The sequence below is a fragment of the Natrix helvetica genome (assembly GCF_964273705.1).
Source record: "Natrix helvetica genome assembly, chromosome: 10".
NCBI lineage: Eukaryota > Metazoa > Chordata > Lepidosauria > Squamata > Natricidae > Natrix > Natrix helvetica.
In genome coordinates this window covers 10,668,761-10,684,437 of record NC_138561.1, presented here as the reverse complement: position 1 = coordinate 10,684,437, position 15,677 = coordinate 10,668,761, and the positions used below count along the sequence as shown (strand labels likewise).

Below are 15,677 nucleotides of genomic sequence, written 5' to 3'. Positions count from 1 at the left end.
CTGCCACAAAGAAGAAGGGGTCAAATTATTATCCAAAGCACCAGAGGGCAGGACAAGAAATAATAGTTGGAGGCAAAACAAAAAGAGAAGCAACCTGGAATTAAGGAGAAAGTTTCTAACAGTGAGGACAATTAACCTGTGGAATAGCTTGCCTCCAGAAGTTGTGGGTGCTTCATCACAGGAGATTTTAAAGAAGCAACTGGACAGCCACTTGTTTGAGATGGTATAGGTTCTCTTGCTTGAGCAGGGGGCTGGACTAGAAGACCTCCAAGGTCCCTTCTAGCTCTGCTCTGCTCTGCTCTGCTCTGCTCTATTCTATTCTATTCTATTATATTCTATACAATTTGTAAAAAAACAATCTGTTCTAATTAGATATCCATGATCAGCAAACAATTAGGTCCAATCAATGTGTGCAATTCTTTTCTTCCTGTTTTGTCATTCCTCCTTTATATTCTTCAATCAGTCATCCTACTGCTCCAAATATGGGTTGTCCTCAATTTACAACCATTCATTTAGTGAGTTGTCAAAAGTTGCAGCAACACTGAAAAAAAGTGACTGATGACTGATTTCCATTCTTACTCATTGCAGCACCCCCATGGTCACATGGTCACAATTCATTTGCTTGGAAACTGGAATGTATTTATGGAAGTTGCACCATCCCAGGTTCGTGGAATTACTATTTGTCACCTTCCCATTGTCTTCCAACAAGCAAAATCAATGGGGGAAGGTCCAATTTGCTTAATCATAGCATACATCACTTAACAATTGCAGTGATTTGCTTTACAACTGTGGCCAAGGTTGTAAATGGGGCCAAACTCACTTCACAGCTGCCCTGCTTAGCGGTGAAAACTGTGGGCTCAGTTGTGATCCTAAGTTAAGGACTACCTGTAGGACGTCTGCCAACCTAATGGGAATGGATGGAATTTGGAGATAGTTCAGCTGTTCTCCACATTTAGAGAGACAAGAGAAACTTAAGGGATGCAATTCATCCCTTTGAGTACATGCCTGTCTCCAAGACTGCAAAATGTTCGCAATTGTAGCCTTGCAAATAGTAGGAAAGAACATTCTTTAGTAACTGAATGTCCATAGGTTCGTCCTTCTATTCAAGATTCTGTTTCTCAATACCATTTTTTAAAAAAATTATCAGTTGTAATCCTCAAGTGTATGCTTTATATTATGTCAGTTCATCTAAGGCATGTCAGGGCTTCATTGTTCAAGGTTTAGAAAGGGCATACATAGGTTGTTATGAAAAACAAAATTTAAAAAACGCAGCCATCGTGGTGCAATTCAACTTCCATCAAATGGTTATGTGTATTGTACACATATTGTACATGTGGAATGCCCCCAAAAGGGGGTGGAGCCTCATTCACACTGTCAGGTTCCGAAGGGTTAATGAAACCAGCCAAACACAGAAACGGTTTGTAAATGCAGTTTGTATTCTTCCTTCGGCACAAGCTGAACAACAAAGCATTAAGGCAATGAATAAACTGTCAGAACTGCCATCCTGTGCTTCCCACTACCTTTTATAGCTACATTGGTAATTAAGATAAGCTGCACCCCGCACGTGCACGCATCCGTCACCTTGTGACCCAGAGCGAAACCACCCGGCAATTAATCATGGATTGTTAGCAGGGGTTTCTTCAGTTTGCGTAGGTGGGACATTGAGTCTTGGCAGCTGGCCCAGTCTTCTCCCCTGAATGGCAGCTCCAGGCCTCTGGGCTGGCCAGAGCTGACACGCACCATTACAGCTGCTATATTTACAGTTTTGACCATATTTATTTTTATTTATTTATTAGCTTGTCAAACATGTATAAGATAGCAGGTATAAGTATGAACATGGACATGGACAAAAGAAACAAATACAAGTAAATGGGGACAGTAGGAAAGGGACGGTAGGCACACTGGTGCGCTTATGCACGCCCCCTTTAAGGACCTCTTAGGAATGGAGTGAGATCCACGGTAGACACTTTAAGGTTGAAGCTGTGAGGGTTTGATGATGTAACAACAGAGTCAAGTAGAGTCAGGGAGATGCCACAGACAATCTTGCCATAATACAAAACATGCGATTTCAAATATTATTCCAGTTGGGATAAGATTCTGGAAACAGTTGAATCAGATATGCTAGATTGAAAAGACCGCTTAATAATTGCACACAAGCAGAGTAAACTCAGGAGTTGCGAATATTTTGTTGCAGTTCACTAAACATAGCATATTTTCATTCATGTAAAGAAGAATGAATATTTTTGTATTAAGGGACGAACAGAGCAATCGTTTTCAGTCCCTGTGCCAAATAATAGTACTGCTAGGTTGGCAGAAGCTGGGGACAAGTAATGGGTGCTCACTGAGTTATGCGGCGCTAGGGATTCGAACTGCTGAACTGCCGACCTTTCTGATCGACAAGCTCAGCGTGTTAGCCTCTGAGTCACCGTGTCCTCTAATAGTACTTCAACTACTGTCATAATACTAAAAAGAAAAAGAAAATACTGAAGGAGCATTCTTACTGACGAAAACAAATAAGGTGCTTACAGAAAAAAGTATTTCCTCCTTGAAAAATACCAGACATTTGAAATCACAAACTTGATCTAAAATGACAGTTATAATTGGATGTGATTTTTTACTAAAAAGAAACACAGAAGCCCTACGAGCAATACATTAATGATTGTGCACTTGCAAAACACATCCACATTACTTTTTTTAAAATATATATATATCCTAATTAAATCCTAATTAGGATGTGCATCAAAGTGTTAATTCTTGCTCATTATTTTGTGAGGGTAATTTCTTACACTTTAAGGAACACTGAATTACTCAGATACATAACATATAATTATCAATAAACAGGACTATCGCTTAAACAGACTCAGTGAACTGTTTGCTAGGTTGGTAAGAATTTAAGAGCAAATGACTTTTTGCATTAGTAAGATATATTTATCGCATCAAAGCATGTTAATATAATGCTGTATAAGAAATATTAATGATCAGATTGTCTTTTAAAAATATCCTTTCTTACCAAGCTCCTAGAAGCCAAGAGGAATGTACGTGCCAAATTTCAAGTTTGTAGGATTTACAGTTCTGGAGATTTCGTGATGATTGAGTGTATTAGGCTAGATGTTGATTAAATCCATATCTTAAACACTCAAGATAATTCTTCTTTCCTCTTCCTTACCTTTTCTATTTATTTCTCCCTCCCCTCCATTTCCTTTATCCTCCTTTCTCCACGACTCCTTTCCTAAACTGAAAGTCTTATTTAGAAAGCTCATGCCTTTCCAGCAAACTTTGTATCCATTTCTCAACATGCAGATAACCTCAAAGTCCTTTCAATGAACAATTCAGCCGTCAAACAATATGCAATCAATTGTCCTTGATGATAATTAACCTTGGCTACAGTTAAAGTCTCTGTTATGAGATGAGGAGTCTGTTTTTATTTTGGGTCTTTCTGAGTTTGCATGCGATTAAGTTGTAATTTCTAAAAAAACAAAACAAATCAAATTTAATATGAGAAATTAATTTCCTTGACATCCATGATCTGTAGATTAATATGTTGATGTTTTGTTTAGTTTTGTTTTAGGAGAAAAATAAAAGTATTTGAAAATATTGCTCCAATTGTGAGTCATATTAAAATGCAGATGGCATGAAAAAGCCTAATGTCCATTAATTTTCTGATTTTTTTTCAACCATAAAATGTTTTCATCTCTTTTATCTTTGATTTTATATAACATGACATAGACTAGCCTGAAAATGTGCACACATTGTTTGTGCAGTTTTCTCCTGGCACACATTTTTGTACAAGCTCTATCCTAATATAGCTATTTATATATACATTTTCCAAAATACATGCATGCATCTGTATAAGTAGCAACATAAAATAATATATTTCCACATGTGGGTGTCGGAAGTGAGTTTCCTTACAATAATTTATTTTTTCCACAATTTACCCTTAATACATTCATTTTTTTGGAAAATGCACATTGCTTCACACAATTCAGGAAACTTTGGATAGCCACACACTCATTCTGGTTTGAATCGAGGTTCGCGAATTGAAATTGCAGATGTGCTGGGTTCACATTAAAAAATGAACTTAATGTATTTTCCCACTTTATCCCCATCTCTTTTTGGGGAAAAAAATATGGTTGCTGATAAAGACATCTGAATAAAAGCAATGGCATCCATCATATCAATCTGAACCGCGAATGCCTAGTTTTCCACCCTACAAGATAAAAGAAGGAAATACTTTCCAAAGTCTTTGACAGACACAGGAAGAAAGAGAGATGCGGATAGAGCATTTGGTATGATTCATTCCCCTCAATTTTATCAATGTCAGATCTATTCTTTGTGCACTTTTCTGAATAGAATGGAGTCTATATTTCTCTTATACAAGGGAAGGGAACCTGATGCTGTATTGGATACATCGATGTTGGTGACCTCTAAGCACTTAGATTTCTGGAAATTGCCTTAATTCAGTCCACCTTGAGGTTTTCTTCTCCTTCTCCTTCTTTTAGACTATATGGAAGAGAGATAATTTAAATCCTGGACCAAGTTTGGCACTTTTAAATCATATTACTTTGCAACTGCACTGATTTATAAGATATGGATGGGTAACCACGACCCTCCCACCTCTTTTTAATATGCCCTCTGGAGAGCTCACTATCTAAATCCATTGGCAAACTACCAATGATGAAAGCACTATTTCTAACTGATTTCAGGCCAAAAATAGAGAAAAGTCTTTAAGCTCTTGGACTGGCTTAATATGTCTAAAAATCTAAATACACCTAAACGTTGTAAAAAATGTAGACATCTCAGCTCCCCAAAATCAATGATGGGATAGCTTTCTTCAGAGCCAGATTTAACATTCTTCCTTCAGCACTCCTTCAGGGCAGGTATAAGAGAACACCTATAGCAGAACGGGTTTGTATCTGTGGTAAAGGAGAAGTGGAAGATAATTCACACGTTCTATTACACTGCGAGCTATACAGAGTTTGTAGGTCTGCATATATTCTCCCCTTATTAGAGAGATTGCCAGGGAGGGCAGACCATTTTTATCTAGGCTTTCTCCTCCAGGACAGTAACCCAGCTACCACGTATGCAGTGGCAAAGTTCTGTGCTGCTGCAATGTCCATAAGAAAAAAATTGGCTACAGAAGTATAGTTGTCATCTTGTACCAATTATCTAGACATATCTCTAACGATCTTTGGACCATTGCATTTACTCCTATACTTAACAGCCTTGCACCCAGGTAAACCAGGGAGTGACCCAAACAATCTGAAAACATGTATGCTATTTTCCACTTTTAACGTCAATACTTTTTAATTATATCTTGATGTCAGTACTTTTTAACATGTTGTAAAAACTAATGTGTCTTTGACTGTAATAAAGATTTACTTCCTTACTTCCTTACTTACTCATGATGGGATTGCATGCAATCCAACCCTATAAACTATGACCTGCAGTCCCAATGTTAAAAGCAAACACCCACCCCTACCAGAAAGTGCAAGGCGTATGTTTCAAATAATATGTTTTCCTTTACAAATCCTCCCTGTGTTAACTGCAGCCAAACAGATGCATTGATGACATAATCGAGCTTGTGAGACCAGATGAATCCATTTAGTGCAAAGCCGTGAATGCAGCCCAGAAACAAAACATCAGATTGCACTGGGTCAGACAGAAATAATGAACCTGAGCCAAAGGTGGAAATGCAAGGACATCAGCCTGGCAACCTGTTCTGACCTAAAAGACACGAAGCAGATTCCTGGTCCCAACAAAACCCTTTTTATTAAACAAATGTGAATTCCTCTCATTCACATTCAGCAAAGGCCTGGTGAACAGTCTTTCAAAGGAGTATTTGTGACTACAGACCTTATCTGTCTTGGAAAGCTGCCATGTAAATATTTTCCAAATGAGGTGCTGTGCAAGGAAAGCCTGGGCACAGAGTCTCTGAGATTCAAGGACAGATCTTCACACTCCTGAATGAATCTACCAAGCAAACAAACAAACAGTTTCCTGCAAAAGCCAACTCCCCTTTTGCTTTTTTTCCTATGGGAGGGGCCATTCACCTGCAGCCTTACTCCCAAATCTACCCTGATTTCTGAGCTGTTTTTTCCCCTTCTGGCAGCTCTGTGCATGCACACACTGGGAATAGGCTCCAGCTGTTCCTCTGCCTCACTGCTGTCTAGCTCTGAAGGCAGCGGAGAACTGCCAGACTGCCTTGGCCCCCCTCTCTGCCTCCGATGCAGAGCCCTCGTCCGAGCCTTCCCCAGCTTCCAGAACTCCCCATGCTCCTCTCCAACCTCCTCACTGTCCGACTCCACTGCCAGCTCTGCTGGCGGGCCACAACACAACCAAATGTGGCTTAGTTCAGCTCTATCATGTTCACCGTAGGATGAAAGTTGACCCTTAAAAAGCAAGTAGGAAGAAAACCGATTTGTTTTGAGTTGTGGTGCTGGAGAAGGATCCTGCATATTTTTTGGGACAGCTAGAGACCCACAAGCTAGAGCACATAACACCAGATATGTCACTGGAAGGCAAAAATCATTAAATGGTGCCTCACCTATTTTGGCTATCTCATGTGGGTGAATTCACTGGAGGAAGCAATTATATTAGGAAGAGTTAGTGGTAAAAGGAAACCAGGCCTCCTAAAAACACAATGGCTGGACACCATCAAAGCTGACATCAGCCGGAACATAGAAGTAGCACAGGATTGGAAGATGTGGAGAGACCTGGCCCATAGAATCACCAAGAGTCAGACACAACTCATCATCATCATCTGTCTGGAGAAATTTTCTGACAATTCGAACAATTAATCAGTGGAACAACTTGCCTCCAGAAGTTGTGAATGCTCCAATACTGGGCGTTTTTAAGTAGACGTTGGATAACCATTTGTCTGGAGTGATGTAGGGTTTCCTGCCTAAGCAGGGGGTTGGACTAGAAGACCTCCAAGGTCCCTTCCAACTCTGTTATTCTATTCTATTCTATTCTATCATCATCAATTTCCCAGCTGACTGTGACTTCCCTGCCTTCCAATATTTCAATGAAATTACAAAGAAAGTTGTTTTCTATCTTCTTAAGAAAGCTGAGAAGCCAAGGAGGCTGCAGTGTGAAGGGTAAGATATGTAAAAGGAACAAAACCTCTTCCCATGCACCAATTCTTGACAGTAAAGTTCAGAAAAATGCTAAAAGAAATCTAATGCAGTCAAGAATAAGGAAAACAAAAAGTAGAAGCCACTTCTTTAGGGAAATAAAAGTTTGGGGAAATGGGTACAAAATCTGGTAGGGTATTAGTTATAAATGAATGAACCTTGATTTTAATTTTGAACTAACTGCATTTCTTGACTTCCCCCCCCCCCCAAAGCGATATCTTTAATTATCATAGTTGGAGACTCTTTGTTATTAAAGAATGGATAATAAAGTATCAAGAAATAAGTACAGAGCACATTGGATTGCTTTTTTGTGCTATTAAAATTTGCCGTCTCTATTTAATAATCTTCAGTATTTCTTTAATATACTGTCCCATACTATTGTAGTGTTAAACAATAGCCCGAGTTCTTGTATAAGGTAAGATAGCAGATTATATAATGTATGAAGAAGATAAATGCAGTAGAAAATTGAAGCAAAATGATAGCTTTGTTTGAGATTAAAATAAATCACCTTTTTCAAAGTTAAGTTTTCCCACCCTTGATTTTCAACCAGTAAGTCATTTACAGATGTGATGGCTCAGTGGCAAAGATACTGAGCTTGTCGATCAGAAAGGTTGGCAGTTCGGCGGTTTGAATCCCTAGAGCCGTGTAACAGCGTGAGCTCCTGTTACTTGTCCCAGCTTCTGCCAACCTAGCAGTTCGAAAGTATGTAAAAAATGCAAGTAGAAAAATAGGAAACACATTTGGTGGGAAGGTAACATTGTTCCATGCACCTTCAGCATTTAGTCATGCTGGCCACATGATCATGGAGGCGTCTTCAGACAGTGCTGGCTCTTCGGCTTTGAAACGGAGATGAGCACTGCCCCCTAGAGTCGGGAACAACTAGCACATATGTGTGAGGGGAACCTTTATTTTTCACAGTTTTCTAGATTCCCTTGTTATCAGGGCAAAAGTTATTTTCTCTCTCTCTCTCTCCCCCTCCCTCCCTGCCCCTTGATGTTTTACTCTTACTTTATAAATCTTCAGGTCTGTTTTACTCATTACATTTTCTAGTTTCTGGTCAGGTACATTTCCCACATTGGCAAAAATGACACCGATACACACTGCTCATTGCAGAACAAGACTTCAGGGAGCAGGAACATCAAATATATCTTGAAGGTTTTTTATTTCAGTTTCTCTTTTTACTGCTTTATTACCTACTATTTCTCTTCTTATCGCCTCTAGTAACACGCGGCATCCACATTTATTTTAATTGTACTTTCTCTTCTGCCACTTACCTCCAGTATTTTGTTCATGTCCAAGCACTCCTTTGAATGCCCTGTTTTTGCTCTTCAATGCATTGAGTGCATCAGTGTCACAAATGATGCTTTCCTTTTCACCAGTCCACATTTTTAAAATGTCTCCAGACGTCTTCATTTTTATCAAATGTATATATAGCTGTCCATCCGTCCCATGAAATTCTATAAAATACAAATATAATAATTCATTAAAAACAAGGTCTCATTTCCCATATATCACATCAACCCAGGCTAGAGCTTCCATTGCTAACATCTTGGCCCCAACGCCTAGGGTAAAAGCCAGGTCTTCATAGGCTTCTACAAAGCATGTAGAAATGGGCCCATTTGTATCTGTTTGGGGAGGCTGTTCCTTTGGGCTGGTATCATGAAGGAGAAGACACACTTCCAAATGTCATTTTTCAGAGGAATTTACAGACATGAGGAATGGTCATTGTAAGACCACAATCTAAATCCTTCATTAGTTCAGATCTCCCATTGATGTGCAAGAACACCATGGAAAGTAATGTTAGGTCTGGAAACCTTCTTTTGCATTGGGCCTTCAGGCCTGCCATATTTATTGCTGTGGGAACTGGGAGGGGGGATTATATGGAGAGGGATAGGTATAGTCAAAATAACATTCCTTTCTCAGTGAGTCAAGGTCATCTTGCCCTGCACCTGGAGTGGCGTGACTGTGAGGCATCTCCAGTTGGGACAGTGCCTGATTGGACCATGTGACGGGCATGTGGGTGCTGGACAGGGACTTGAACTTTTTCTTGAGTGGGGAAAACCTGGAAAATTTCAGATTCAGGTTTTCCCAGATGTGCCAGTATGACATCTCTAATAAAATGGAACTTTGAGGAATCTCAAGCCTCAGAGTCTCATTTCATTGGGGGTGTTACTTGGAATCGTGACAAGTAGAATTTGTCATGCCTTTGTTATTTCTTATACCTCTTTCTTCTGTCTTTTTCTTTCCCCTTAGCATAAATCAATTTGCAAATAACAATTTGCAGCAAAAAAATAAATAAAATAAAAATCCAGCAAACCTTAACATTACTTTGAATGTTCAGTTTACCCTACACATCCCTTCTGTCTCATTCCTCCCTTCCACGTTTTTTTTAAAAAAAATATTTTTCCAGAAGTCAAGAGAATCCTCTCTCTAAATCTGGCAACAGATTTTATGTTTGAATTCTGGTTGTTAAGCTATGGGACTTAAAGTAAAACAAAACTTCAAATGGCAAGACAAGCCTTGTACAAACAGTATGAAGAGAAGGTCAACATTTTGGAAGGCGAGAGGGATGTTATCTCCCACACAGAATAAACCTAACAAGGAAGAAAATAAACACATGGGTTCTGTCTCCACAAAAATTACAATTGACACAAATATTAATTTTGCCAATCACACTTGAAAAACCACATAGCAAATGTTTCCATTTGCATTTTAAAGGGTATATGTACCCACACAAATACAATGGCACACTTTAACCAACTAAAGTACAATAGTCAAGTAGGGTTTAACAGAATAACAGAGTTGAGAGAAAACTTGGAGGTCTTTTAGTCCAACCTCATTCTCAAGCAGGAAATACCGTTTCAGAAAAAATAGTTGTCCAATCTCTTCTTAAAAACCTCCAGTGTTCGATCACTTACAACATTTTTTCTTAGTTCTAAATGTTTCTCTCCTTGATAAATTTCCATCCATTGCTTCTTGCCTTGCCTTCAGATGCTTTGGAGAGTAGCTGGACCCCACTTCTTTGTAGCAGTTCCTCAAATATTAGAACACTGCTATCAGGTCATCCCTAGTCCTTCTTTTCACTAGGCTAGACAACCCAATTCCTGCAACCATTTTTCATACAATGTAGCCAGAGGTGGTACTCTGCCAGTTGGCAATGGTTCAGATTAACTGGTAGTGGTGGTGGCGCAAGGCTTCTCCCACCCACCTAGATGTCATTATGTGCACGCTCCCGCTACCAAACTGGTAGTGAAGAAAAGAGGATACCATTACTGGTTGTAGCCTCCAGTCCTGTAATCATCTTTGGTCTCCTGATCTACAAACAAGGAAAACTAAATTCAAAGTCATTCTCAACCATGGAAATTCCATTAGTGAGCCAAATGCAGTCCATGTTTTCAGCCTAACCATTTCATTATTTTAGGAAAACATTTCAGACATTTGGGGAGAATTCTGGGACTTGAAGACCTTAGATCTAAATATTTCCAAGGTAGAGAACCACTGGTCTACAGCCATAAGGATACTTAAAGTATCTCTTTTTATTCAGAGACTAGGATTTTTTTTCCCCTATAAAAGTTGTTTAAATCCTATGTAGAATCGACAAATTATCTCTTCAGGAAGACGATGGAAATGGTTTAAAGGAGAAAATATTGATTTGTCTGAGGAATTATATGTTTTGTTTCACCTCATCTAAAATAAGGTCATAGCAACTGCAAGATAGATCTTCTTTCATATTGTCCAAAATAGTCTTGATGAGGCTTCCTTACTACTATTGTATCAGCTATGGAAAGAATTAGAAAGCAATGATAAGCTGGGGGAAAATGAAGAATAAAAATGAGAAAACATTGTTCCACTTTACTTTTAAACCAAGGAAATGTCTATATTTTATCTTTAGGGAAGCTGAAAATTAACCACATCTAGAAAGTTGCTCCTTAAAGCTATGAACCTTAGGAAAGTTGAGCCAAAAAAAAAAAAACAAATTGGAAATGCCATTATCTTACAATACATATAAAATGCTCAGTGCTATTATGAGCCTTACTAATCTATTTGCCTTAGCAGCATCTTGTGGTTTCAGAGGTTAATTATCGGTCACTTAAGAAATAGATTACACATTTACTTCCTTCCATATTGAGTTTTCCCTTGCTGTATTAATTTGGGGCAGCATAAATGAACATTCCCAGTTGTCTTTAATCAGAGCATTCATTTTATATTTCAATCTATAGAAATATAAAAATATAAACAATACCTTCTGGTGCTATTTTCCATAGCACCAGAAGGCAAAAAACAATGGATGGAAACGAATCAAGGAGAGAAGCAACCTAGGAGAAATCTCTTAAAGGTGAGAACAATTAACTAGTAGAACAGTTTGCATTCAGAAGTTGTGTGTACTTCATCACTGGAGTTTTTAAAGAAGAGACTGGACAGCTATTTGTCTGGAATGGACTAGAAGACCTCCAAGGTCCCTTTCAACTCTATTCTGTAACTATTCTGTAACTAAGTAGCCAGACTGCTACCAAAGATGTTGATTATCTCTCAGTGATAATCACTCAATGGCAACATTACCAAGATCAAAAGGAGGGAATTCAACAAGAAATCAGATATAGAAACATATACATTTTGATCAGACCACGATTCCTTTCAGATGTTCAGAACAAAAAAAACAGAATTTCACCACGCAAAAAACATAAGAATATATCCAACTTTGAATTTTGTTCAGCTTTTTCTCTAAAGTACATTTCCACTTACAGTCTTTTCCATTTAGTGGTATCCAGGAAAAAAGTTAATTTAGGGTGCTGTGGTTGTGGATTTTATTTTCCCCTCGGGCAAATCTCTACTCCCATTTTATCTCATTATATCTCACTGGTATTTATCTTACCCTGATGCATTTCATCACTTCTTCAAATTTTATTCTCTATCTCAGAGCTTCCTTGCTCTGTCAATTACCTTTCAAAAGAATCTTAACATGCAAGAAATCCACTAACAGAGGCTTCTTGTGTGTATGCTTTATAGGGAACGGGGAGTGGAGGGGGGAGGAGAGGAATTTTTGCACCTTCAAGAAACTGTCTTACAATCCACCAAAGGAAAATGAACCATGTTACTTTTATATAAATTGCACTCAGGCTTAAAAATTCCAAAAGTTGTGTTGGGAGAAATGTCCTTCCGGGGACAATGTTCCATGCGGGGAAAAAGACACTGGAAATATGGAGGCTGCTTGGAAAGATGGTTTAATGTTGGACAGGATCACATGGCTTGAGTTCCTGAGCAGAAAAGGACAGAGATGCTGAGAGTCCCTAGGTTTCATGCCCTCTCCTGGACCTTGAACTTCCTGGGACACAGGAAGAGTATCCTGATTGGTTGTTGTGAGAGGTCATAGCTTGCTTTGCAGGTTGTGTGCTGAGCTTGAAACTTGGTGGGTGGTGCAATGAAGTCCAATGAGATGGGGTAGATCTTGGTTAGGTAGACTAGGCTGGCTCAGGCCTCAATGGCCCATTGACAAAGGTGGGGAGAGCTATTAAGAGTGTGAGTCTGTTTCCTGCCTAAAAAACATGTTTCTCTGGCTCAGGCCTTAATGGCCCATTGACAAAAGGTGGGGGTTGAGTTTCTGCTTTTCTGAATTTATATTTCTCTTTTATTCTGCCTTTTTAGTATATCCTAAATATTTCACTTTTCTAGGAGGGGGTGGGTTTTAACTTCCAACAATTGTCTTTATACGGTTTTGTAGAAAATTAGCACCCACCCCTCTCCTAGAAGAATGAAATATTTTGGGAAATATTTAAAAGGTAGAATTTTATATTTCCCCTAAAAGAGAAATAGAAATCTTAAGGGAGACAGAAACTCAGAGCCACAGTTCCCTGCCCCCAAGCAAATATTAAGATGAGGTCAGCTTTTAGAAATGCAGATTTCGTAATCCATTCAAGATTGGATATTTTGAACGAAGGCAGCCTTAGGTAGAATGGTAGGATCAGCCCTCACTCAAGATCCAAACCAGGAAAGCCATTAAGACACAATAGGAATGGCCCAACACCCTTTCAAGACACAAGCCTCCTCATTGCATCAACTCAGAGACTACAGACTTCAATCAATCTTAACTCAGACAACCTAAAAAGTTAGCTATGACCCCTACAGCAACCAATAGAATACATGCTCTTGCCACAGGAACAGTTAGCTCAAGTTCAAAGCCCAGAGAGGGTATGAATAACCCTCACTCTCCACTCCATGTATTCAGCTGCACCAGGACTTCAAACACATGTGGTCCACTTCATCAATAAACCATCTTTCCAATCAGCCTCCATGTTTCCAGTGTCTTTCTCCCCACTTGGAACTGAACCAGATTGGAAAATTCCATGCTTATATATTTATTTATCAAATTTCTAAACTGCCCACCTCCCTGAAACAAGGACTCTGGCTGGTGCACGTGTAAAATATTAAAAGATAAAAGCAGTACGTAAAATTTAAAAAGCAGTTAAAACTTTTAGTAATAGTTGTCACAATTTATTGTACAATGTAATATTCAGCCGCTTGATGGTTTGGTGTAAGAGAAACCAGGCAACAATATCTTGATTGTCGTGCACATTACTATAATCTTTTTTTTTTTAATCAAAGAAAATGAAGGGAGGGGGAAGACTCTATCTAGATCCATTAACAACAGCTGCTCTGCTCCTTTAATGTAACTTTTGCCCTTTGCATCCTGCAAATTATACAGAATTACTTGAGGTTTTATAATCTAACAAAACTTCAGAGTGGGGGATAAACAGAGTTACCCCCTGCCAAAATATTTCTCTCTACTAAAATGGTACATTGTGGCATTTTACTTGTTTCTACAGTGATTTTTTATGAATTAACTTTATCTAGATTCAATTTTATATCCCGATAGATGGTTTAAAAAAAGAAGAGGGGAGAGAAAAGAAAACTAAAACCCAAGTTTTTTTTAAAAAAAAGGTATACTCTCAGTTCTCAGTTCTGTGACTGATAATTTGACATGCATGAGTAATAGATGGACTTGTCACATTAGATTATATCCTGTTTCAATTTATTTAATACTATTATCATATCTACTTCCAAAAATTGTCAAAAAATTACATACTTTAACATCACCCTATTTTACATACAAACTTAGAAAAAAATAACTGAAATGCTTTCCTCTGCTACCTTGTTTTTTTGTTATTTTCAGCATTGCAGGCACCTCAATATGCACCTTTGCTTATTATGCACATGCTAAATTTGTTTCCTTTCTTTTCAGAATGCCCTGTTTTAGTTCCTAGCTTCATGATACTTTAACACAGTTGAAGCATGCATTTTAAAAATCGGATCTACTGTAAATCATGAACATTTGCACCCACTTAAGAAAACTGTGAATGCTAAGAAATGATATTACCAATTACTCTCTGGTAGAACTGAGACACTTCAACAGTTCAGAAAATGTTCTGGGAAAAAGGTATAGGTTTTCTGAAAAATACTGTCTCTCTTGTAAAGTAAAATTATTCTTTCTACAGCATTATAGAATGGATTTTTTTTTCAGATATTGGATTTCTGCTCATAGAATTCTAAGCAACAGTTCCTCGCGGCTGGTGAATTTTGAATGTTGATCCAAAATCAATCTATCTATCTATCTATCTATCTATCTATCTATCTATCTATCTATCTATCTATCATCTATCTATCTATCTATCTATCTATCTATCTATCAACACACACACACACACACACACACACACACACACACAAACACAAACACACGGGATAACTTTTCTAATCCTTTAATGTTCAAGCAAGGATATATTGCATGCTGCTTTCATTGAATATTTAGAAGCCTATAAATAGAGAGGGAGGGAGGAAGAGGGGGGGGAGGGACACAGAGACAGAGATTCAGAGATTGCTGTGGTAGTTAAGTGAAGAGGCTAGAAGTAGATAACACACACACACACACACACACACATATATGCACTCTGATAAGTACGCATCAAATTAAAATGCTACATATACAGTATATATCTAATTTAGCATTTTAGTATTTTTATTTGGTGCATACTTATATTGAAGCACAGTATATTTTACAGCCAAGCAAAAAATGAAATTAAGTCTTCACTTCTACCATCTGAAATATCTTTGGGTACAAGGCTTCTCCTTCCAGGAAAAAGGCAGACATTGATTTTTTTTGGGAAAAGTTGTCTTGACTTAGAATTCTAAAATTCTAAAGTTATTCTCCATGCCTTCAGAAGCAGACTCTAGGAAAAGTAGGAAATTTATCACCAGCTTCTCCTCAATATAAACTGTATATATTAGAGAGAATGCATATTGACGTTTCATGAAAAAAACATTATTTCTGAAACTGATCTCAGATTAATTAATATGACTTATTTTGGTGGCTGTAAATCCTCATCTACCTGGGGTGGGGTGGGGGGATCCTGGAGCAAAGGATAATGAGCAGGCCTACAACAAGAGCAAAGTTGGTTGAAAGTCAATACATCTGGTTTATCTATTTCAAGATGCTAGGCCAGAGAAATGCTCAAGTCAGTTGAGGGCAAAGGAGCTGGATTAAAGCAGACA

General features: G+C 38.3%; 1 long non-coding RNA gene across 2 annotated transcripts in view; it reads right to left on the bottom strand.

The window, feature by feature from the left end:
* LOC309397429 overlaps window positions 1-15,677 on the bottom strand; it is a 270,598-nt gene that overhangs the window by 183,852 nt on the left and 71,069 nt on the right. For both annotated transcript variants that reach the window (XR_014176255.1, XR_014176256.1), the window contains exon 2: window positions 8,408-8,590. This is a non-coding gene — a long non-coding RNA (uncharacterized lncRNA). The remainder of the gene's footprint in view (window positions 1-8,407; window positions 8,591-15,677) is intronic.